At 45.7% G+C, this 20,951-nt stretch overlaps 10 non-coding genes across 10 annotated transcripts; all 10 read right to left on the minus strand.

Moving 5' to 3' along the window:
* Positions 1–478: 478 nt before the first annotated feature.
* trnal-caa (transfer RNA leucine (anticodon CAA)) lies at positions 479–597 on the minus strand. Its single transcript has 2 exons — positions 560–597; positions 479–524 (listed from the first exon to the last, which is right to left on the minus strand). It is a non-coding gene; the product is annotated as a tRNA-Leu (tRNA).
* Positions 598–1,638: 1,041 nt separating this feature from the next.
* On the minus strand, positions 1,639–1,757 carry trnal-caa (transfer RNA leucine (anticodon CAA)). Its single transcript has 2 exons — positions 1,720–1,757; positions 1,639–1,684 (listed from the first exon to the last, which is right to left on the minus strand). It is a non-coding gene; the product is annotated as a tRNA-Leu (tRNA).
* A 1,041-nt stretch (positions 1,758–2,798) lies between these two features.
* trnal-caa (transfer RNA leucine (anticodon CAA)) lies at positions 2,799–2,917 on the minus strand. The gene is made up of 2 exons: positions 2,880–2,917; positions 2,799–2,844 (listed from the first exon to the last, which is right to left on the minus strand). It is a non-coding gene; the product is annotated as a tRNA-Leu (tRNA).
* A 1,041-nt stretch (positions 2,918–3,958) lies between these two features.
* trnal-caa (transfer RNA leucine (anticodon CAA)) lies at positions 3,959–4,077 on the minus strand. The gene is made up of 2 exons: positions 4,040–4,077; positions 3,959–4,004 (listed from the first exon to the last, which is right to left on the minus strand). It is a non-coding gene; the product is annotated as a tRNA-Leu (tRNA).
* Positions 4,078–5,118: 1,041 nt separating this feature from the next.
* trnal-caa (transfer RNA leucine (anticodon CAA)) lies at positions 5,119–5,237 on the minus strand. The gene is made up of 2 exons: positions 5,200–5,237; positions 5,119–5,164 (listed from the first exon to the last, which is right to left on the minus strand). It is a non-coding gene; the product is annotated as a tRNA-Leu (tRNA).
* A 4,521-nt stretch (positions 5,238–9,758) lies between these two features.
* On the minus strand, positions 9,759–9,877 carry trnal-caa (transfer RNA leucine (anticodon CAA)). Its single transcript has 2 exons — positions 9,840–9,877; positions 9,759–9,804 (listed from the first exon to the last, which is right to left on the minus strand). It is a non-coding gene; the product is annotated as a tRNA-Leu (tRNA).
* A 6,841-nt stretch (positions 9,878–16,718) lies between these two features.
* Positions 16,719–16,837, minus strand: trnal-caa (transfer RNA leucine (anticodon CAA)). The gene is made up of 2 exons: positions 16,800–16,837; positions 16,719–16,764 (listed from the first exon to the last, which is right to left on the minus strand). It is a non-coding gene; the product is annotated as a tRNA-Leu (tRNA).
* A 1,041-nt stretch (positions 16,838–17,878) lies between these two features.
* Positions 17,879–17,997, minus strand: trnal-caa (transfer RNA leucine (anticodon CAA)). Its single transcript has 2 exons — positions 17,960–17,997; positions 17,879–17,924 (listed from the first exon to the last, which is right to left on the minus strand). It is a non-coding gene; the product is annotated as a tRNA-Leu (tRNA).
* Positions 17,998–19,038: 1,041 nt separating this feature from the next.
* Positions 19,039–19,157, minus strand: trnal-caa (transfer RNA leucine (anticodon CAA)). The gene is made up of 2 exons: positions 19,120–19,157; positions 19,039–19,084 (listed from the first exon to the last, which is right to left on the minus strand). It is a non-coding gene; the product is annotated as a tRNA-Leu (tRNA).
* A 1,044-nt stretch (positions 19,158–20,201) lies between these two features.
* Positions 20,202–20,320, minus strand: trnal-caa (transfer RNA leucine (anticodon CAA)). The gene is made up of 2 exons: positions 20,283–20,320; positions 20,202–20,247 (listed from the first exon to the last, which is right to left on the minus strand). It is a non-coding gene; the product is annotated as a tRNA-Leu (tRNA).
* Between the last annotated feature and the right edge of the window lie 631 nt (positions 20,321–20,951).

Consider the following 20,951-nt stretch of genomic DNA (forward strand, 5'->3'; position numbering starts at 1 on the left):
AATTGCTTGGCTGTGGTGCCTTTGTTTCTGGCAAAATGTTAATGTGGGAAGTAGCATTGGAAGTAATTCCCTGAGTAACGGAGCAGAATTCAGCAGCCTTTGTGTGGAAGAAGTCTCATTCTTTGACTCTGGTGCCCTTTTCCTGAGAAACACCACTGTTTGCAGTGGGATTGAAAGCCACAGCAGCAGAAAGCAATGTGGAATGCATCAAGGTAGGGTAAAAAGGTAGATTTCTGACTCCCTGATTTTTAGTGTGGGAATTGGTTGAAAAGAGAAGTGTGATTTGAAACCTTATCCCCAAGGACAGTGTTAGGATGTGGTAAGTTTTCTGAGGAAAAGAAGTTGGTCTGTGAGCGTTGCCTTTAGCTTGTTGGCAAACGGCAATACCTTTGAGGTATTAGTGGTGGCCACTTGTAAATTGAAGATGAGTTGAGCAGGCTTTTTGACGCTGGTTGTAATTGTGTGGATCAAAAGGTAATGTCAGAAGTGGGATTCGAACCCACGCCCCTAGAAAGGGACCAGAATTCACCAACCATCGGTAAGGTAAGGATTAACAGTCCTTGAGTCTGGCGCCTTAGACCACTCGGCCATCCTGACACCTGTGCACAAAAGCTCTAGAAAAACGTGCTCCAAATTCTGCACTCTTACTGAGCAGCATCACACTCATTCCTCCTGTGCAAACACACAACAAACACACTCCATTCATTCTTCCTGCATGAATTAACCGGCAGTGCCAGTCATTCAGTTCATCATCCCTGAAATGCAACCAACATTCATACGCACATATTTCTCCCAACAACTCGTATTTTGCAAAATAGCGGCTGACATCCTACAATTCTGCTGGCTCAACTTGACAAAACGCAAGCAGCACAGCTGCCGTTCGAACGTGAGCCATTCAAAATCTAACACTCGTTCCAAACAGGACATTTCAGTCTCTCATTCCCGGGCCTTTACTTTTCTCACAATACATTCATGTGACAAGTGCTATTTGGAGTCCTGCTCCCCAGAAAATTACCTGGATCTCCCAACTTTGTGAGGGGAAACAAGGCACTCTGCAGCTATTGCGCCCTTGGCCATAAGCATTAGTCTGAGCATTGCCACCCGAAAGGCACGGCCTAAAAAAGGCATCAACTCTGGCAACTTTTACGCACTGGTGCCTGAATTGCTTGGCTGTGGTGCCTTTGTTTCTGGCAAAATGTTAATGTGGGAAGTAGCATTGGAAGTAATTCCCTGAGTAACGGAGCAGAATTCAGCAGCCTTTGTGTGGAAGAAGTCTCATTCTTTGACTCTGGTGCCCTTTTCCTGAGAAACACCACTGTTTGCAGTGGGATTGAAAGCCACAGCAGCAGAAAGCAATGTGGAATGCATCAAGGTAGGGTAAAAAGGTAGATTTCTGACTCCCTGATTTTTAGTGTGGGAATTGGTTGAAAAGAGAAGTGTGATTTGAAACCTTATCCCCAAGGACAGTGTTAGGATGTGGTAAGTTTTCTGAGGAAAAGAAGTTGGTCTGTGAGCGTTGCCTTTAGCTTGTTGGCAAACGGCAATACCTTTGAGGTATTAGTGGTGGCCACTTGTAAATTGAAGATGAGTTGAGCAGGCTTTTTGACGCTGGTTGTAATTGTGTGGATCAAAAGGTAATGTCAGAAGTGGGATTCGAACCCACGCCCCTAGAAAGGGACCAGAATTCACCAACCATCGGTAAGGTAAGGATTAACAGTCCTTGAGTCTGGCGCCTTAGACCACTCGGCCATCCTGACACCTGTGCACAAAAGCTCTAGAAAAACGTGCTCCAAATTCTGCACTCTTACTGAGCAGCATCACACTCATTCCTCCTGTGCAAACACACAACAAACACACTCCATTCATTCTTCCTGCATGAATTAACCGGCAGTGCCAGTCATTCAGTTCATCATCCCTGCAATGCAACCAACATTCATACGCACATATTTCTCCCAACAACTCGTATTTTGCAAAATAGCGGCTGACATCCTACAATTCTGCTGGCTCAACTTGACAAAACGCAAGCAGCACAGCTGCCGTTCGAACGTGAGCCATTCAAAATCTAACACTCGTTCCAAACAGGACATTTCAGTCTCTCATTCCCGGGCCTTTACTTTTCTCACAATACATTCATGTGACAAGTGCTATTTGGAGTCCTGCTCCCCAGAAAATTACCTGGATCTCCCAACTTTGTGAGGGGAAACAAGGCACTCTGCAGCTATTGCGCCCTTGGCCATAAGCATTAGTCTGAGCATTGCCACCCGAAAGGCACGGCCTAAAAAAGGCATCAACTCTGGCAACTTTTACGCACTGGTGCCTGAATTGCTTGGCTGTGGTGCCTTTGTTTCTGGCAAAATGTTAATGTGGGAAGTAGCATTGGAAGTAATTCCCTGAGTAACGGAGCAGAATTCAGCAGCCTTTGTGTGGAAGAAGTCTCATTCTTTGACTCTGGTGCCCTTTTCCTGAGAAACACCACTGTTTGCAGTGGGATTGAAAGCCACAGCAGCAGAAAGCAATGTGGAATGCATCAAGGTAGGGTAAAAAGGTAGATTTCTGACTCCCTGATTTTTAGTGTGGGAATTGGTTGAAAAGAGAAGTGTGATTTGAAACCTTATCCCCAAGGACAGTGTTAGGATGTGGTAAGTTTTCTGAGGAAAAGAAGTTGGTCTGTGAGCGTTGCCTTTAGCTTGTTGGCAAACGGCAATACCTTTGAGGTATTAGTGGTGGCCACTTGTAAATTGAAGATGAGTTGAGCAGGCTTTTTGACGCTGGTTGTAATTGTGTGGATCAAAAGGTAATGTCAGAAGTGGGATTCGAACCCACGCCCCTAGAAAGGGACCAGAATTCACCAACCATCGGTAAGGTAAGGATTAACAGTCCTTGAGTCTGGCGCCTTAGACCACTCGGCCATCCTGACACCTGTGCACAAAAGCTCTAGAAAAACGTGCTCCAAATTCTGCACTCTTACTGAGCAGCATCACACTCATTCCTCCTGTGCAAACACACAACAAACACACTCCATTCATTCTTCCTGCATGAATTAACCGGCAGTGCCAGTCATTCAGTTCATCATCCCTGCAATGCAACCAACATTCATACGCACATATTTCTCCCAACAACTCGTATTTTGCAAAATAGCGGCTGACATCCTACAATTCTGCTGGCTCAACTTGACAAAACGCAAGCAGCACAGCTGCCGTTCGAACGTGAGCCATTCAAAATCTAACACTCGTTCCAAACAGGACATTTCAGTCTCTCATTCCCGGGCCTTTACTTTTCTCACAATACATTCATGTGACAAGTGCTATTTGGAGTCCTGCTCCCCAGAAAATTACCTGGATCTCCCAACTTTGTGAGGGGAAACAAGGCACTCTGCAGCTATTGCGCCCTTGGCCATAAGCATTAGTCTGAGCATTGCCACCCGAAAGGCACGGCCTAAAAAAGGCATCAACTCTGGCAACTTTTACGCACTGGTGCCTGAATTGCTTGGCTGTGGTGCCTTTGTTTCTGGCAAAATGTTAATGTGGGAAGTAGCATTGGAAGTAATTCCCTGAGTAACGGAGCAGAATTCAGCAGCCTTTGTGTGGAAGAAGTCTCATTCTTTGACTCTGGTGCCCTTTTCCTGAGAAACACCACTGTTTGCAGTGGGATTGAAAGCCACAGCAGCAGAAAGCAATGTGGAATGCATCAAGGTAGGGTAAAAAGGTAGATTTCTGACTCCCTGATTTTTAGTGTGGGAATTGGTTGAAAAGAGAAGTGTGATTTGAAACCTTATCCCCAAGGACAGTGTTAGGATGTGGTAAGTTTTCTGAGGAAAAGAAGTTGGTCTGTGAGCGTTGCCTTTAGCTTGTTGGCAAACGGCAATACCTTTGAGGTATTAGTGGTGGCCACTTGTAAATTGAAGATGAGTTGAGCAGGCTTTTTGACGCTGGTTGTAATTGTGTGGATCAAAAGGTAATGTCAGAAGTGGGATTCGAACCCACGCCCCTAGAAAGGGACCAGAATTCACCAACCATCGGTAAGGTAAGGATTAACAGTCCTTGAGTCTGGCGCCTTAGACCACTCGGCCATCCTGACACCTGTGCACAAAAGCTCTAGAAAAACGTGCTCCAAATTCTGCACTCTTACTGAGCAGCATCACACTCATTCCTCCTGTGCAAACACACAACAAACACACTCCATTCATTCTTCCTGCATGAATTAACCGGCAGTGCCAGTCATTCAGTTCATCATCCCTGCAATGCAACCAACATTCATACGCACATATTTCTCCCAACAACTCGTATTTTGCAAAATAGCGGCTGACATCCTACAATTCTGCTGGCTCAACTTGACAAAACGCAAGCAGCACAGCTGCCGTTCGAACGTGAGCCATTCAAAATCTAACACTCGTTCCAAACAGGACATTTCAGTCTCTCATTCCCGGGCCTTTACTTTTCTCACAATACATTCATGTGACAAGTGCTATTTGGAGTCCTGCTCCCCAGAAAATTACCTGGATCTCCCAACTTTGTGAGGGGAAACAAGGCACTCTGCAGCTATTGCGCCCTTGGCCATAAGCATTAGTCTGAGCATTGCCACCCGAAAGGCACGGCCTAAAAAAGGCATCAACTCTGGCAACTTTTACGCACTGGTGCCTGAATTGCTTGGCTGTGGTGCCTTTGTTTCTGGCAAAATGTTAATGTGGGAAGTAGCATTGGAAGTAATTCCCTGAGTAACGGAGCAGAATTCAGCAGCCTTTGTGTGGAAGAAGTCTCATTCTTTGACTCTGGTGCCCTTTTCCTGAGAAACACCACTGTTTGCAGTGGGATTGAAAGCCACAGCAGCAGAAAGCAATGTGGAATGCATCAAGGTAGGGTAAAAAGGTAGATTTCTGACTCCCTGATTTTTAGTGTGGGAATTGGTTGAAAAGAGAAGTGTGATTTGAAACCTTATCCCCAAGGACAGTGTTAGGATGTGGTAAGTTTTCTGAGGAAAAGAAGTTGGTCTGTGAGCGTTGCCTTTAGCTTGTTGGCAAACGGCAATACCTTTGAGGTATTAGTGGTGGCCACTTGTAAATTGAAGATGAGTTGAGCAGGCTTTTTGACGCTGGTTGTAATTGTGTGGATCAAAAGGTAATGTCAGAAGTGGGATTCGAACCCACGCCCCTAGAAAGGGACCAGAATTCACCAACCATCGGTAAGGTAAGGATTAACAGTCCTTGAGTCTGGCGCCTTAGACCACTCGGCCATCCTGACACCTGTGCACAAAAGCTCTAGAAAAACGTGCTCCAAATTCTGCACTCTTACTGAGCAGCATCACACTCATTCCTCCTGTGCAAACACACAACAAACACACTCCATTCATTCTTCCTGCATGAATTAACCGGCAGTGCCAGTCATTCAGTTCATCATCCCTGCAATGCAACCAACATTCATACGCACATATTTCTCCCAACAACTCGTATTTTGCAAAATAGCGGCTGACATCCTACAATTCTGCTGGCTCAACTTGACAAAACGCAAGCAGCACAGCTGCCGTTCGAACGTGAGCCATTCAAAATCTAACACTCGTTCCAAACAGGACATTTCAGTCTCTCATTCCCGGGCCTTTACTTTTCTCACAATACATTCATGTGACAAGTGCTATTTGGAGTCCTGCTCCCCAGAAAATTACCTGGATCTCCCAACTTTGTGAGGGGAAACAAGGCACTCTGCAGCTATTGCGCCCTTGGCCATAAGCATTAGTCTGAGCATTGCCACCCGAAAGGCACGGCCTAAAAAAGGCATCAACTCTGGCAACTTTTACGCACTGGTGCCTGAATTGCTTGGCTGTGGTGCCTTTGTTTCTGGCAAAATGTTAATGTGGGAAGTAGCATTGGAAGTAATTCCCTGAGTAACGGAGCAGAATTCAGCAGCCTTTGTGTGGAAGAAGTCTCATTCTTTGACTCTGGTGCCCTTTTCCTGAGAAACACCACTGTTTGCAGTGGGATTGAAAGCCACAGCAGCAGAAAGCAATGTGGAATGCATCAAGGTAGGGTAAAAAGGTAGATTTCTGACTCCCTGATTTTTAGTGTGGGAATTGGTTGAAAAGAGAAGTGTGATTTGAAACCTTATCCCCAAGGACAGTGTTAGGATGTGGTAGGTTTTCTGAGGAAAAGAAGTTGGTCTGTGAGCGTTGCCTTTAGCTTGTTGGCAAACGGCAATACCTTTGAGGTATTAGTGGTGGCCACTTGTAAATTGAAGATGAGTTGAGCAGGCTTTTTGACGCTGGTTGTAATTGTGTGGATCAAAAGGTAATGTTAGAAGTGGGATTCGAACCCACGCCCCTAGAAAGGGACCAGGATTCACCAACCATCGGTAAGGTAAGGATTAACAGTCCTTGAGTCTGGCGCCTTAGACCACTCGGCCATCCTGACACCTGTGCACAAAAGCTCTAGAAAAACGTGCTCCAAATTCTGCACTCTTACTGAGCAGCATCACACTCATTCCTCCTGTGCAAACACACAACAAACACACTCCATTCATTCTTCCTGCATGAATTAACCGGCAGTGCCAGTCATTCAGTTCATCATCCCTGCAATGCAACCAACATTCATACGCACATATTTCTCCCAACAACTCGTATTTTGCAAAATAGCGGCTGACATCCTACAATTCTGCTGGCTCAACTTGACAAAACGCAAGCAGCACAGCTGCCGTTCGAACGTGAGCCATTCAAAATCTAACACTCGTTCCAAACAGGACATTTCAGTCTCTCATTCCCGGGCCTTTACTTTTCTCACAATACATTCATGTGACAAGTGCTATTTGGAGTCCTGCTCCCCAGAAAATTACCTGGATCTCCCAACTTTGTGAGGGGAAACAAGGCACTCTGCAGCTATTGCGCCCTTGGCCATAAGCATTAGTCTGAGCATTGCCACCCGAAAGGCACGGCCTAAAAAAGGCATCAACTCTGGCAACTTTTACGCACTGGTGCCTGAATTGCTTGGCTGTGGTGCCTTTGTTTCTGGCAAAATGTTAATGTGGAAAGTAGCATTGGAAGTAATTCCCTGAGTAACGGAGCAGAATTCAGCAGCCTTTGTGTGGAAGAAGTCTCATTCTTTGACTCTGGTGCCCTTTTCCTGAGAAACACCACTGTTTGCAGTGGGATTGAAAGCCACAGCAGCAGAAAGCAATGTGGAATGCATCAAGGTAGGGTAAAAAGGTAGATTTCTGACTCCCTGATTTTTAGTGTGGGAATTGGTTGAAAAGAGAAGTGTGATTTGAAACCTTATCCCCAAGGACAGTGTTAGGATGTGGTAAGTTTTCTGAGGAAAAGAAGTTGGTCTGTGAGCGTTGCCTTTAGCTTGTTGGCAAACGGCAATACCTTTGAGGTATTAGTGGTGGCCACTTGTAAATTGAAGATGAGTTGAGCAGGCTTTTTGACGCTGGTTGTAATTGTGTGGATCAAAAGGTAATGTTAGAAGTGGGATTCGAACCCACGCCCCTAGAAAGGGACCAGAATTCACCAACCATCGGTAAGGTAAAGATTAACAGTCCTTGAGTCTGGCGCCTTAGACCACTTGGCCATCCTGACACCTGTGCACAAAAGCTCTAGAAAAAGGTGCTCCAAATTCTGCACTCTTACTGAGCAGCATCACACTCATTCCTCCTGTGCAAACACACAACAAACACACTCCATTCATTCTTCCTGCATGAATTAACCGGCAGTGCCAGTCATTCAGTTCATCATCCCTGCAATGCAACCAACATTCATACGCACATATTTCTCCCAACAACTCGTATTTTGCAAAATAGCGGCTGACATCCTACAATTCTGCTGGCTCAACTTGACAAAACGCAAGCAGCACAGCTGCCGTTCGAACGTGAGCCATTCAAAATCTAACACTCGTTCCAAACAGGACATTTCAGTCTCTCATTCCCGGGCCTTTACTTTTCTCACAATACATTCATGTGACAAGTGCTATTTGGAGTCCTGCTCCCCAGAAAATTACCTGGATCTCCCAACTTTGTGAGGGGAAACAAGGCACTCTGCAGCTATTGCGCCCTTGGCCATAAGCATTAGTCTGAGCATTGCCACCCGAAAGGCACGGCCTAAAAAAGGCATCAACTCTGGCAACTTTTACGCACTGGTGCCTGAATTGCTTGGCTGTGGTGCCTTTGTTTCTGGCAAAATGTTAATGTGGGAAGTAGCATTGGAAGTAATTCCCTGAGTAACGGAGCAGAATTCAGCAGCCTTTGTGTGGAAGAAGTCTCATTCTTTGACTCTGGTGCCCTTTTCCTGAGAAACACCACTGTTTGCAGTGGGATTGAAAGCCACAGCAGCAGAAAGCAATGTGGAATGCATCAAGGTAGGGTAAAAAGGTAGATTTCTGACTCCCTGATTTTTAGTGTGGGAATTGGTTGAAAAGAGAAGTGTGATTTGAAACCTTATCCCCAAGGACAGTGTTAGGATGTGGTAGGTTTTCTGAGGAAAAGAAGTTGGTCTGTGAGCGTTGCCTTTAGCTTGTTGGCAAACGGCAATACCTTTGAGGTATTAGTGGTGGCCACTTGTAAATTGAAGATGAGTTGAGCAGGCTTTTTGACGCTGGTTGTAATTGTGTGGATCAAAAGGTAATGTTAGAAGTGGGATTCGAACCCACGCCCCTAGAAAGGGACCAGGATTCACCAACCATCGGTAAGGTAAGGATTAACAGTCCTTGAGTCTGGCGCCTTAGACCACTCGGCCATCCTGACACCTGTGCACAAAAGCTCTAGAAAAACGTGCTCCAAATTCTGCACTCTTACTGAGCAGCATCACACTCATTCCTCCTGTGCAAACACACAACAAACACACTCCATTCATTCTTCCTGCATGAATTAACCGGCAGTGCCAGTCATTCAGTTCATCATCCCTGCAATGCAACCAACATTCATACGCACATATTTCTCCCAACAACTCGTATTTTGCAAAATAGCGGCTGACATCCTACAATTCTGCTGGCTCAACTTGACAAAACGCAAGCAGCACAGCTGCCGTTCGAACGTGAGCCATTCAAAATCTAACACTCGTTCCAAACAGGACATTTCAGTCTCTCATTCCCGGGCCTTTACTTTTCTCACAATACATTCATGTGACAAGTGCTATTTGGAGTCCTGCTCCCCAGAAAATTACCTGGATCTCCCAACTTTGTGAGGGGAAACAAGGCACTCTGCAGCTATTGCGCCCTTGGCCATAAGCATTAGTCTGAGCATTGCCACCCGAAAGGCACGGCCTAAAAAAGGCATCAACTCTGGCAACTTTTACGCACTGGTGCCTGAATTGCTTGGCTGTGGTGCCTTTGTTTCTGGCAAAATGTTAATGTGGAAAGTAGCATTGGAAGTAATTCCCTGAGTAACGGAGCAGAATTCAGCAGCCTTTGTGTGGAAGAAGTCTCATTCTTTGACTCTGGTGCCCTTTTCCTGAGAAACACCACTGTTTGCAGTGGGATTGAAAGCCACAGCAGCAGAAAGCAATGTGGAATGCATCAAGGTAGGGTAAAAAGGTAGATTTCTGACTCCCTGATTTTTAGTGTGGGAATTGGTTGAAAAGAGAAGTGTGATTTGAAACCTTATCCCCAAGGACAGTGTTAGGATGTGGTAAGTTTTCTGAGGAAAAGAAGTTGGTCTGTGAGCGTTGCCTTTAGCTTGTTGGCAAACGGCAATACCTTTGAGGTATTAGTGGTGGCCACTTGTAAATTGAAGATGAGTTGAGCAGGCTTTTTGACGCTGGTTGTAATTGTGTGGATCAAAAGGTAATGTCAGAAGTGGGATTCGAACCCACGCCCCTAGAAAGGGACCAGAATTCACCAACCATCGGTAAGGTAAGGATTAACAGTCCTTGAGTCTGGCGCCTTAGACCACTCGGCCATCCTGACACCTGTGCACAAAAGCTCTAGAAAAACGTGCTCCAAATTCTGCACTCTTACTGAGCAGCATCACACTCATTCCTCCTGTGCAAACACACAACAAACACACTCCATTCATTCTTCCTGCATGAATTAACCGGCAGTGCCAGTCATTCAGTTCATCATCCCTGCAATGCAACCAACATTCATACGCACATATTTCTCCCAACAACTCGTATTTTGCAAAATAGCGGCTGACATCCTACAATTCTGCTGGCTCAACTTGACAAAACGCAAGCAGCACAGCTGCCGTTCGAACGTGAGCCATTCAAAATCTAACACTCGTTCCAAACAGGACATTTCAGTCTCTCATTCCCGGGCCTTTACTTTTCTCACAATACATTCATGTGACAAGTGCTATTTGGAGTCCTGCTCCCCAGAAAATTACCTGGATCTCCCAACTTTGTGAGGGGAAACAAGGCACTCTGCAGCTATTGCGCCCTTGGCCATAAGCATTAGTCTGAGCATTGCCACCCGAAAGGCACGGCCTAAAAAAGGCATCAACTCTGGCAACTTTTACGCACTGGTGCCTGAATTGCTTGGCTGTGGTGCCTTTGTTTCTGGCAAAATGTTAATGTGGGAAGTAGCATTGGAAGTAATTCCCTGAGTAACGGAGCAGAATTCAGCAGCCTTTGTGTGGAAGAAGTCTCATTCTTTGACTCTGGTGCCCTTTTCCTGAGAAACACCACTGTTTGCAGTGGGATTGAAAGCCACAGCAGCAGAAAGCAATGTGGAATGCATCAAGGTAGGGTAAAAAGGTAGATTTCTGACTCCCTGATTTTTAGTGTGGGAATTGGTTGAAAAGAGAAGTGTGATTTGAAACCTTATCCCCAAGGACAGTGTTAGGATGTGGTAGGTTTTCTGAGGAAAAGAAGTTGGTCTGTGAGCGTTGCCTTTAGCTTGTTGGCAAACGGCAATACCTTTGAGGTATTAGTGGTGGCCACTTGTAAATTGAAGATGAGTTGAGCAGGCTTTTTGACGCTGGTTGTAATTGTGTGGATCAAAAGGTAATGTTAGAAGTGGGATTCGAACCCACGCCCCTAGAAAGGGACCAGGATTCACCAACCATCGGTAAGGTAAGGATTAACAGTCCTTGAGTCTGGCGCCTTAGACCACTCGGCCATCCTGACACCTGTGCACAAAAGCTCTAGAAAAACGTGCTCCAAATTCTGCACTCTTACTGAGCAGCATCACACTCATTCCTCCTGTGCAAACACACAACAAACACACTCCATTCATTCTTCCTGCATGAATTAACCGGCAGTGCCAGTCATTCAGTTCATCATCCCTGCAATGCAACCAACATTCATACGCACATATTTCTCCCAACAACTCGTATTTTGCAAAATAGCGGCTGACATCCTACAATTCTGCTGGCTCAACTTGACAAAACGCAAGCAGCACAGCTGCCGTTCGAACGTGAGCCATTCAAAATCTAACACTCGTTCCAAACAGGACATTTCAGTCTCTCATTCCCGGGCCTTTACTTTTCTCACAATACATTCATGTGACAAGTGCTATTTGGAGTCCTGCTCCCCAGAAAATTACCTGGATCTCCCAACTTTGTGAGGGGAAACAAGGCACTCTGCAGCTATTGCGCCCTTGGCCATAAGCATTAGTCTGAGCATTGCCACCCGAAAGGCACGGCCTAAAAAAGGCATCAACTCTGGCAACTTTTACGCACTGGTGCCTGAATTGCTTGGCTGTGGTGCCTTTGTTTCTGGCAAAATGTTAATGTGGAAAGTAGCATTGGAAGTAATTCCCTGAGTAACGGAGCAGAATTCAGCAGCCTTTGTGTGGAAGAAGTCTCATTCTTTGACTCTGGTGCCCTTTTCCTGAGAAACACCACTGTTTGCAGTGGGATTGAAAGCCACAGCAGCAGAAAGCAATGTGGAATGCATCAAGGTAGGGTAAAAAGGTAGATTTCTGACTCCCTGATTTTTAGTGTGGGAATTGGTTGAAAAGAGAAGTGTGATTTGAAACCTTATCCCCAAGGACAGTGTTAGGATGTGGTAAGTTTTCTGAGGAAAAGAAGTTGGTCTGTGAGCGTTGCCTTTAGCTTGTTGGCAAACGGCAATACCTTTGAGGTATTAGTGGTGGCCACTTGTAAATTGAAGATGAGTTGAGCAGGCTTTTTGACGCTGGTTGTAATTGTGTGGATCAAAAGGTAATGTTAGAAGTGGGATTCGAACCCACGCCCCTAGAAAGGGACCAGAATTCACCAACCATCGGTAAGGTAAAGATTAACAGTCCTTGAGTCTGGCGCCTTAGACCACTTGGCCATCCTGACACCTGTGCACAAAAGCTCTAGAAAAAGGTGCTCCAAATTCTGCACTCTTACTGAGCAGCATCACACTCATTCCTCCTGTGCAAACACACAACAAACACACTCCATTCATTCTTCCTGCATGAATTAACCGGCAGTGCCAGTCATTCAGTTCATCATCCCTGCAATGCAACCAACATTCATACGCACATATTTCTCCCAACAACTCGTATTTTGCAAAATAGCGGCTGACATCCTACAATTCTGCTGGCTCAACTTGACAAAACGCAAGCAGCACAGCTGCCGTTCGAACGTGAGCCATTCAAAATCTAACACTCGTTCCAAACAGGACATTTCAGTCTCTCATTCCCGGGCCTTTACTTTTCTCACAATACATTCATGTGACAAGTGCTATTTGGAGTCCTGCTCCCCAGAAAATTACCTGGATCTCCCAACTTTGTGAGGGGAAACAAGGCACTCTGCAGCTATTGCGCCCTTGGCCATAAGCATTAGTCTGAGCATTGCCACCCGAAAGGCACGGCCTAAAAAAGGCATCAACTCTGGCAACTTTTACGCACTGGTGCCTGAATTGCTTGGCTGTGGTGCCTTTGTTTCTGGCAAAATGTTAATGTGGGAAGTAGCATTGGAAGTAATTCCCTGAGTAACGGAGCAGAATTCAGCAGCCTTTGTGTGGAAGAAGTCTCATTCTTTGACTCTGGTGCCCTTTTCCTGAGAAACACCACTGTTTGCAGTGGGATTGAAAGCCACAGCAGCAGAAAGCAATGTGGAATGCATCAAGGTAGGGTAAAAAGGTAGATTTCTGACTCCCTGATTTTTAGTGTGGGAATTGGTTGAAAAGAGAAGTGTGATTTGAAACCTTATCCCCAAGGACAGTGTTAGGATGTGGTAGGTTTTCTGAGGAAAAGAAGTTGGTCTGTGAGCGTTGCCTTTAGCTTGTTGGCAAACGGCAATACCTTTGAGGTATTAGTGGTGGCCACTTGTAAATTGAAGATGAGTTGAGCAGGCTTTTTGACGCTGGTTGTAATTGTGTGGATCAAAAGGTAATGTTAGAAGTGGGATTCGAACCCACGCCCCTAGAAAGGGACCAGGATTCACCAACCATCGGTAAGGTAAGGATTAACAGTCCTTGAGTCTGGCGCCTTAGACCACTCGGCCATCCTGACACCTGTGCACAAAAGCTCTAGAAAAACGTGCTCCAAATTCTGCACTCTTACTGAGCAGCATCACACTCATTCCTCCTGTGCAAACACACAACAAACACACTCCATTCATTCTTCCTGCATGAATTAACCGGCAGTGCCAGTCATTCAGTTCATCATCCCTGCAATGCAACCAACATTCATACGCACATATTTCTCCCAACAACTCGTATTTTGCAAAATAGCGGCTGACATCCTACAATTCTGCTGGCTCAACTTGACAAAACGCAAGCAGCACAGCTGCCGTTCGAACGTGAGCCATTCAAAATCTAACACTCGTTCCAAACAGGACATTTCAGTCTCTCATTCCCGGGCCTTTACTTTTCTCACAATACATTCATGTGACAAGTGCTATTTGGAGTCCTGCTCCCCAGAAAATTACCTGGATCTCCCAACTTTGTGAGGGGAAACAAGGCACTCTGCAGCTATTGCGCCCTTGGCCATAAGCATTAGTCTGAGCATTGCCACCCGAAAGGCACGGCCTAAAAAAGGCATCAACTCTGGCAACTTTTACGCACTGGTGCCTGAATTGCTTGGCTGTGGTGCCTTTGTTTCTGGCAAAATGTTAATGTGGAAAGTAGCATTGGAAGTAATTCCCTGAGTAACGGAGCAGAATTCAGCAGCCTTTGTGTGGAAGAAGTCTCATTCTTTGACTCTGGTGCCCTTTTCCTGAGAAACACCACTGTTTGCAGTGGGATTGAAAGCCACAGCAGCAGAAAGCAATGTGGAATGCATCAAGGTAGGGTAAAAAGGTAGATTTCTGACTCCCTGATTTTTAGTGTGGGAATTGGTTGAAAAGAGAAGTGTGATTTGAAACCTTATCCCCAAGGACAGTGTTAGGATGTGGTAAGTTTTCTGAGGAAAAGAAGTTGGTCTGTGAGCGTTGCCTTTAGCTTGTTGGCAAACGGCAATACCTTTGAGGTATTAGTGGTGGCCACTTGTAAATTGAAGATGAGTTGAGCAGGCTTTTTGACGCTGGTTGTAATTGTGTGGATCAAAAGGTAATGTTAGAAGTGGGATTCGAACCCACGCCCCTAGAAAGGGACCAGAATTCACCAACCATCGGTAAGGTAAAGATTAACAGTCCTTGAGTCTGGCGCCTTAGACCACTTGGCCATCCTGACACCTGTGCACAAAAGCTCTAGAAAAAGGTGCTCCAAATTCTGCACTCTTACTGAGCAGCATCACACTCATTCCTCCTGTGCAAACACACAACAAACACACTCCATTCATTCTTCCTGCATGAATTAACCGGCAGTGCCAGTCATTCAGTTCATCATCCCTGCAATGCAACCAACATTCATACGCACATATTTCTCCCAACAACTCGTATTTTGCAAAATAGCGGCTGACATCCTACAATTCTGCTGGCTCAACTTGACAAAACGCAAGCAGCACAGCTGCCGTTCGAACGTGAGCCATTCAAAATCTAACACTCGTTCCAAACAGGACATTTCAGTCTCTCATTCCCGGGCCTTTACTTTTCTCACAATACATTCATGTGACAAGTGCTATTTGGAGTCCTGCTCCCCAGAAAATTACCTGGATCTCCCAACTTTGTGAGGGGAAACAAGGCACTCTGCAGCTATTGCGCCCTTGGCCATAAGCATTAGTCTGAGCATTGCCACCCGAAAGGCACGGCCTAAAAAAGGCATCAACTCTGGCAACTTTTACGCACTGGTGCCTGAATTGCTTGGCTGTGGTGCCTTTGTTTCTGGCAAAATGTTAATGTGGGAAGTAGCATTGGAAGTAATTCCCTGAGTAACGGAGCAGAATTCAGCAGCCTTTGTGTGGAAGAAGTCTCATTCTTTGACTCTGGTGCCCTTTTCCTGAGAAACACCACTGTTTGCAGTGGGATTGAAAGCCACAGCAGCAGAAAGCAATGTGGAATGCATCAAGGTAGGGTAAAAAGGTAGATTTCTGACTCCCTGATTTTTAGTGTGGGAATTGGTTGAAAAGAGAAGTGTGATTTGAAACCTTATCCCCAAGGACAGTGTTAGGATGTGGTAAGTTTTCTGAGGAAAAGAAGTTGGTCTGTGAGCGTTGCCTTTAGCTTGTTGGCAAACGGCAATACCTTTGAGGTATTAGTGGTGGCCACTTGTAAATTGAAGATGAGTTGAGCAGGCTTTTTGACGCTGGTTGTAATTGTGTGGATCAAAAGGTGATGTTAGAAGTGGGATTCGAACCCACGTCCCTAGAAAGGGACCAGAATTCACCAACCATCGGTAAGGTAAAGATTAACAGTCCTTGAGTCTGGCGCCTTAGACCACTCGGCCATCCTGACACCTGTGCACAAAAGCTCTAGAAAAAGGTGCTCCAAATTCTGCACTCTTACTGAGCAGCATCACACTCATTCCTCCTGTGCAAACACACAACAAACACACTCCATTCATTCTTCCTGCATGAATTAACCGGCAGTGCCAGTCATTCAGTTCATCATCCCTGCAATGCAACCAACATTCATACGCACATATTTCTCCCAACAACTCGTATTTTGCAAAATAGCGGCTGACATCCTACAATTCTGCTGGCTCAACTTGACAAAACGCAAGCAGCACAGCTGCCGTTCGAACGTGAGCCATTCAAAATCTAACACTCGTTCCAAACAGGACATTTCAGTCTCTCATTCCCGGGCCTTTACTTTTCTCACAATACATTCATGTGACAAGTGCTATTTGGAGTCCTGCTCCCCAGAAAATTACCTGGATCTCCCAACTTTGTGAGGGGAAACAAGGCACTCTGCAGCTATTGCGCCCTTGGCCATAAGCATTAGTCTGAGCATTGCCACCCGAAAGGCACGGCCTAAAAAAGGCATCAACTCTGGCAACTTTTACGCACTGGTGCCTGAATTGCTTGGCTGTGGTGCCTTTGTTTCTGGCAAAATGTTAATGTGGGAAGTAGCATTGGAAGTAATTCCCTGAGTAACGGAGCAGAATTCAGCAGCCTTTGTGTGGAAGAAGTCTCATTCTTTGACTCTGGTGCCCTTTTCCTGAGAAACACCACTGTTTGCAGTGGGATTGAAAGCCACAGCAGCAGAAAGCAATGTGGAATGCATCAAGGTAGGGTAAAAAGGTAGATTTCTGACTCCCTGATTTTTAGTGTGGGAATTGGTTGAAAAGAGAAGTGTGATTTGAAACCTTATCCCCAAGGACAGTGTTAGGATGTGGTAAGTTTTCTGAGGAAAAGAAGTTGGTCTGTGAGCGTTGCCTTTAGCTTGTTGGCAAACGGCAATACCTTTGAGGTATTAGTGGTGGCCACTTGTAAATTGAAGATGAGTTGAGCAGGCTTTTTGACGCTGGTTGTAATTGTGTGGATCAAAAGGTAATGTCAGAAGTGGGATTCGAGCCCACGCCCCTAGAAAGGGACCAGAATTCACCAACCATCGGTAAGGTAAGGATTAACAGTCCTTGAGTCTGGCGCCTTAGACCACTCGGCCATCCTGACACCTGTGCACAAAAGCTCTAGAAAAACGTGCTCCAAATTCTGCACTCTTACTGAGCAGCATCACACTCATTCCTCCTGTGCAAACACACAACAAACACACTCCATTCATTCTTCCTGCATGAATTAACCGGCAGTGCCAGTCATTCAGTTCATCATCCCTGCAATGCAACCAACATTCATACGCACATATTTCTCCCAACAACTCGTATTTTGCAAAATAGCGGCTGACATCCTACAATTCTGCTGGCTCAACTTGACAAAACGCAAGCAGCACAGCTGCCGTTCGAACGTGAGCCATTCAAAATCTAACACTCGTTCCAAACAGGACATTTCAGTCTCTCATTCCCGGGCCTTTACTTTTCTCACAATACATTCATGTGACAAGTGCTATTTGGAGTCCTGCTCCCCAGAAAATTACCTGGATCTCCCAACTTTGTGAGGGGAAACAAGGCACTCTGCAGCTATTGCGCCCTTGGCCATAAGCATTAGTCTGAGCATTGCCACCCGAAAGGCACGGCCTAAAAAAGGCATCAACTCTGGCAACTTTTACGCACTGGTGCCTGAATTGCTTGGCTGTGGTGCCTTTGTTTCTGGCAAAATGTTAATGTGGGAAGTAGCATTGGAAGTAATTCCCTGAGTAACGGAGCAGAATTCAGCAGCCTTTGTGTGGAAGAAGTCTCATTCTTTGACTCTGGTGCCCTTTTCCTGAGAAACACCACTGTTTGCAGTGGGATTGAAAGCCACAGCAGCAGAAAGCAATGTGGAATGCATCAAGGTAGGGTAAAAAGGTAGATTTCTGACTCCCTGATTTTTAGTGTGGGAATTGGTTGAAAAGAGAAGTGTGATTTGAAACCTTATCCCCAAGGACAGTGTTAGGATGTGGTAAGTTTTCTGAGGAAAAGAAGTTGGTCTGTGAGCGTTGCCTTTAGCTTGTTGGCAAACGGCAATACCTTTGAGGTATTAGTGGTGGCCACTTGTAAATTGAAGATGAGTTGAGCAGGCTTTTTGACGCTGGTTGTAATTGTGTGGATCAAAAGGTAATGTCAGAAGTGGGATTCGAACCCACGCCCCTAGAAAGGGACCAGAATTCACCAACCATCGGTAAGGTAAGGATTAACAGTCCTTGAGTCTGGCGCCTTAGACCACTCGGCCATCCTGACACCTGTGCACAAAAGCTCTAGAAAAACGTGCTCCAAATTCTGCACTCTTACTGAGCAGCATCACACTCATTCCTCCTGTGCAAACACACAACAAACACACTCCATTCATTCTTCCTGCATGAATTAACCGGCAGTGCCAGTCATTCAGTTCATCATCCCTGCAATGCAACCAACATTCATACGCACATATTTCTCCCAACAACTCGTATTTTGCAAAATAGCGGCTGACATCCTACAATTCTGCTGGCTCAACTTGACAAAACGCAAGCAGCACAGCTGCCGTTCGAACGTGAGCCATTCAAAATCTAACACTCGTTCCAAACAGGACATTTCAGTCTCTCATTCCCGGGCCTTTACTTTTCTCACAATACATTCATGTGACAAGTGCTATTTGGAGTCCTGCTCCCCAGAAAATTACCTGGATCTCCCAACTTTGTGAGGGGAAACAAGGCACTCTGCAGCTATTGCGCCCTTGGCCATAAGCATTAGTCTGAGCATTGCCACCCGAAAGGCACGGCCTAAAAAAGGCATCAACTCTGGCAACTTTTACGCACTGGTGCCTGAATTGCTTGGCTGTGGTGCCTTTGTTTCTGGCAAAATGTTAATGTGGGAAGTAGCATTGGAAGTAATTCCCTGAGTAACGGAGCAGAATTCAGCAGCCTTTGTGTGGAAGAAGTCTCATTCTTTGACTCTGGTGCCCTTTTCCTGAGAAACACCACTGTTTGCAGTGGGATTGAAAGCCACAGCAGCAGAAAGCAATGTGGAATGCATCAAGGTAGGGTAAAAAGGTAGATTTCTGACTCCCTGATTTTTAGTGTGGGAATTGGTTGAAAAGAGAAGTGTGATTTGAAACCTTATCCCCAAGGACAGTGTTAGGATGTGGTAAGTTTTCTGAGGAAAAGAAGTTGGTCTGTGAGCGTTGCCTTTAGCTTGTTGGCAAACGGCAATACCTTTGAGGTATTAGTGGTGGCCACTTGTAAATTGAAGATGAGTTGAGCAGGCTTTTTGACGCTGGTTGTAATTGTGTGGATCAAAAGGTAATGTCAGAAGTGGGATTCGAACCCACGCCCCTAGAAAGGGACCAGAATTCACCAACCATCGGTAAGGTAAGGATTAACAGTCCTTGAGTCTGGCGCCTTAGACCACTCGGCCATCCTGACACCTGTGCACAAAAGCTCTAGAAAAACGTGCTCCAAATTCTGCACTCTTACTGAGCAGCATCACACTCATTCCTCCTGTGCAAACACACAACAAACACACTCCATTCATTCTTCCTGCATGAATTAACCGGCAGTGCCAGTCATTCAGTTCATCATCCCTGCAATGCAACCAACATTCATACGCACATATTTCTCCCAACAACTCGTATTTTGCAAAATAGCGGCTGACATCCTACAATTCTGCTGGCTCAACTTGACAAAACGCAAGCAGCACAGCTGCCGTTCGAACGTGAGCCATTCAAAATCTAACACTCGTTCCAAACAGGACATTTCAGTCTCTCATTCCCGGGCCTTTACTTTTCTCACAATACATTCATGTGACAAGTGCTATTTGGAGTCCTGCTCCCCAGAAAATTACCTGGATCTCCCAACTTTGTGAGGGGAAACAAGGCACTCTGCAGCTATTGCGCCCTTGGCCATAAGCATTAGTCTGAGCATTGCCACCCGAAAGGCACGGCCTAAAAAAGGCATCAACTCTGGCAACTTTTACGCACTGGTGCCTGAATTGCTTGGCTGTGGTGCCTTTGTTTCTGGCAAAATGTTAATGTGGGGAGTAGCATTGGAAGTAATTCCCTGAGTAACGGAGCAGAATTCAGCAGCCTTTGTGTGGAAGAAGTCTCATTCTTTGACTCTGGTGCCCTTTTCCTGAGAAACACCACTGTTTGCAGTGGGATTGAAAGCCACAGCAGCAGAAAGCAATGTGGAATGCATCAACGCGGTCGGGTAAAAAGGTAGATTTCTGACTCCCTGATTTTTAGTGTGGGAATTGGTTGAAAAGAGAAGTGTGATTTGAAACCTTATCCCCAAGGACAGTGTTAGGATGTGGTAAGTTTTCTGAGGAAAAGAAGTTGGTCTGTGAGCGTTGCCTTTAGCTTGTTGGCAAACGGCAATACCTTTGAGGTATTAGTGGTGGCCACTTGTAAATTGAAGATGAGTTGAGCAGGCTTTTTGACGCTGGTTGTAATTGTGTGGATCAAAAGGCAATGTCAGAAGTGGGATTCGTACCCACGCCCCTAGAAAGGGACCAGAATTCACCAACCATCGGTAAGGTAAGGATTAACAGTCCTTGAGTCTGGCGCCTTAGACCACTCGGCCATCCTGACACCTGTGCACAAAAGCTCTAGAAAAACGTGCTCCAAATTCTGCACTCTTACTGAGCAGCATCACACTCATTCCTCCTGTGCAAACACACAACAAACACACTCCATTCATTCTTCCTGCATGAATTAACCGGCAGTGCCAGTCATTCAGTTCATCATCCCTGCAATGCAACCAACATTCATACGCACATATTTCTCCCAACAACTCGTATTTTGCAAAATAGCGGCTGACATCCTACAATTCTGCTGGCTCAACTTGACAAAACGCAAGCAGCACAGCTGCCGTTCGAACGTGAGCCATTCAAAATCTAACACTCGTTCCAAACAGGACATTTCAGTCTCTCATTCCCGGGCCTTTACTTTTCTCACAATACATTCATGTGACAAGTGCTATTTGGAGTCCTGCTCCCCAGAAAATTACCTGGATCTCCCAACTTTGTGAGGGGAAACAAGGCACTCTGCAGCTATTGCGCCCTTGGCCATAAGCATTAGTCTGAGCATTGCCACCCGAAAGGCACGGGCTAAAAAAGGCATCAACTCTGGCAACTTTTACGCACTGGTGCCTGAATTGCTTGGCTGTGGTGCCTTTGTTTCTGGCAAAATGTTAATGTGGGAAGTAGCATTGGAAGTAATT

Source organism: Somniosus microcephalus, chromosome 19, assembly GCF_052327205.1.
Source record: "Somniosus microcephalus isolate GS21.2 chromosome 19, FLI_Smic_1.0, whole genome shotgun sequence".
NCBI lineage: Eukaryota > Metazoa > Chordata > Chondrichthyes > Squaliformes > Somniosidae > Somniosus > Somniosus microcephalus.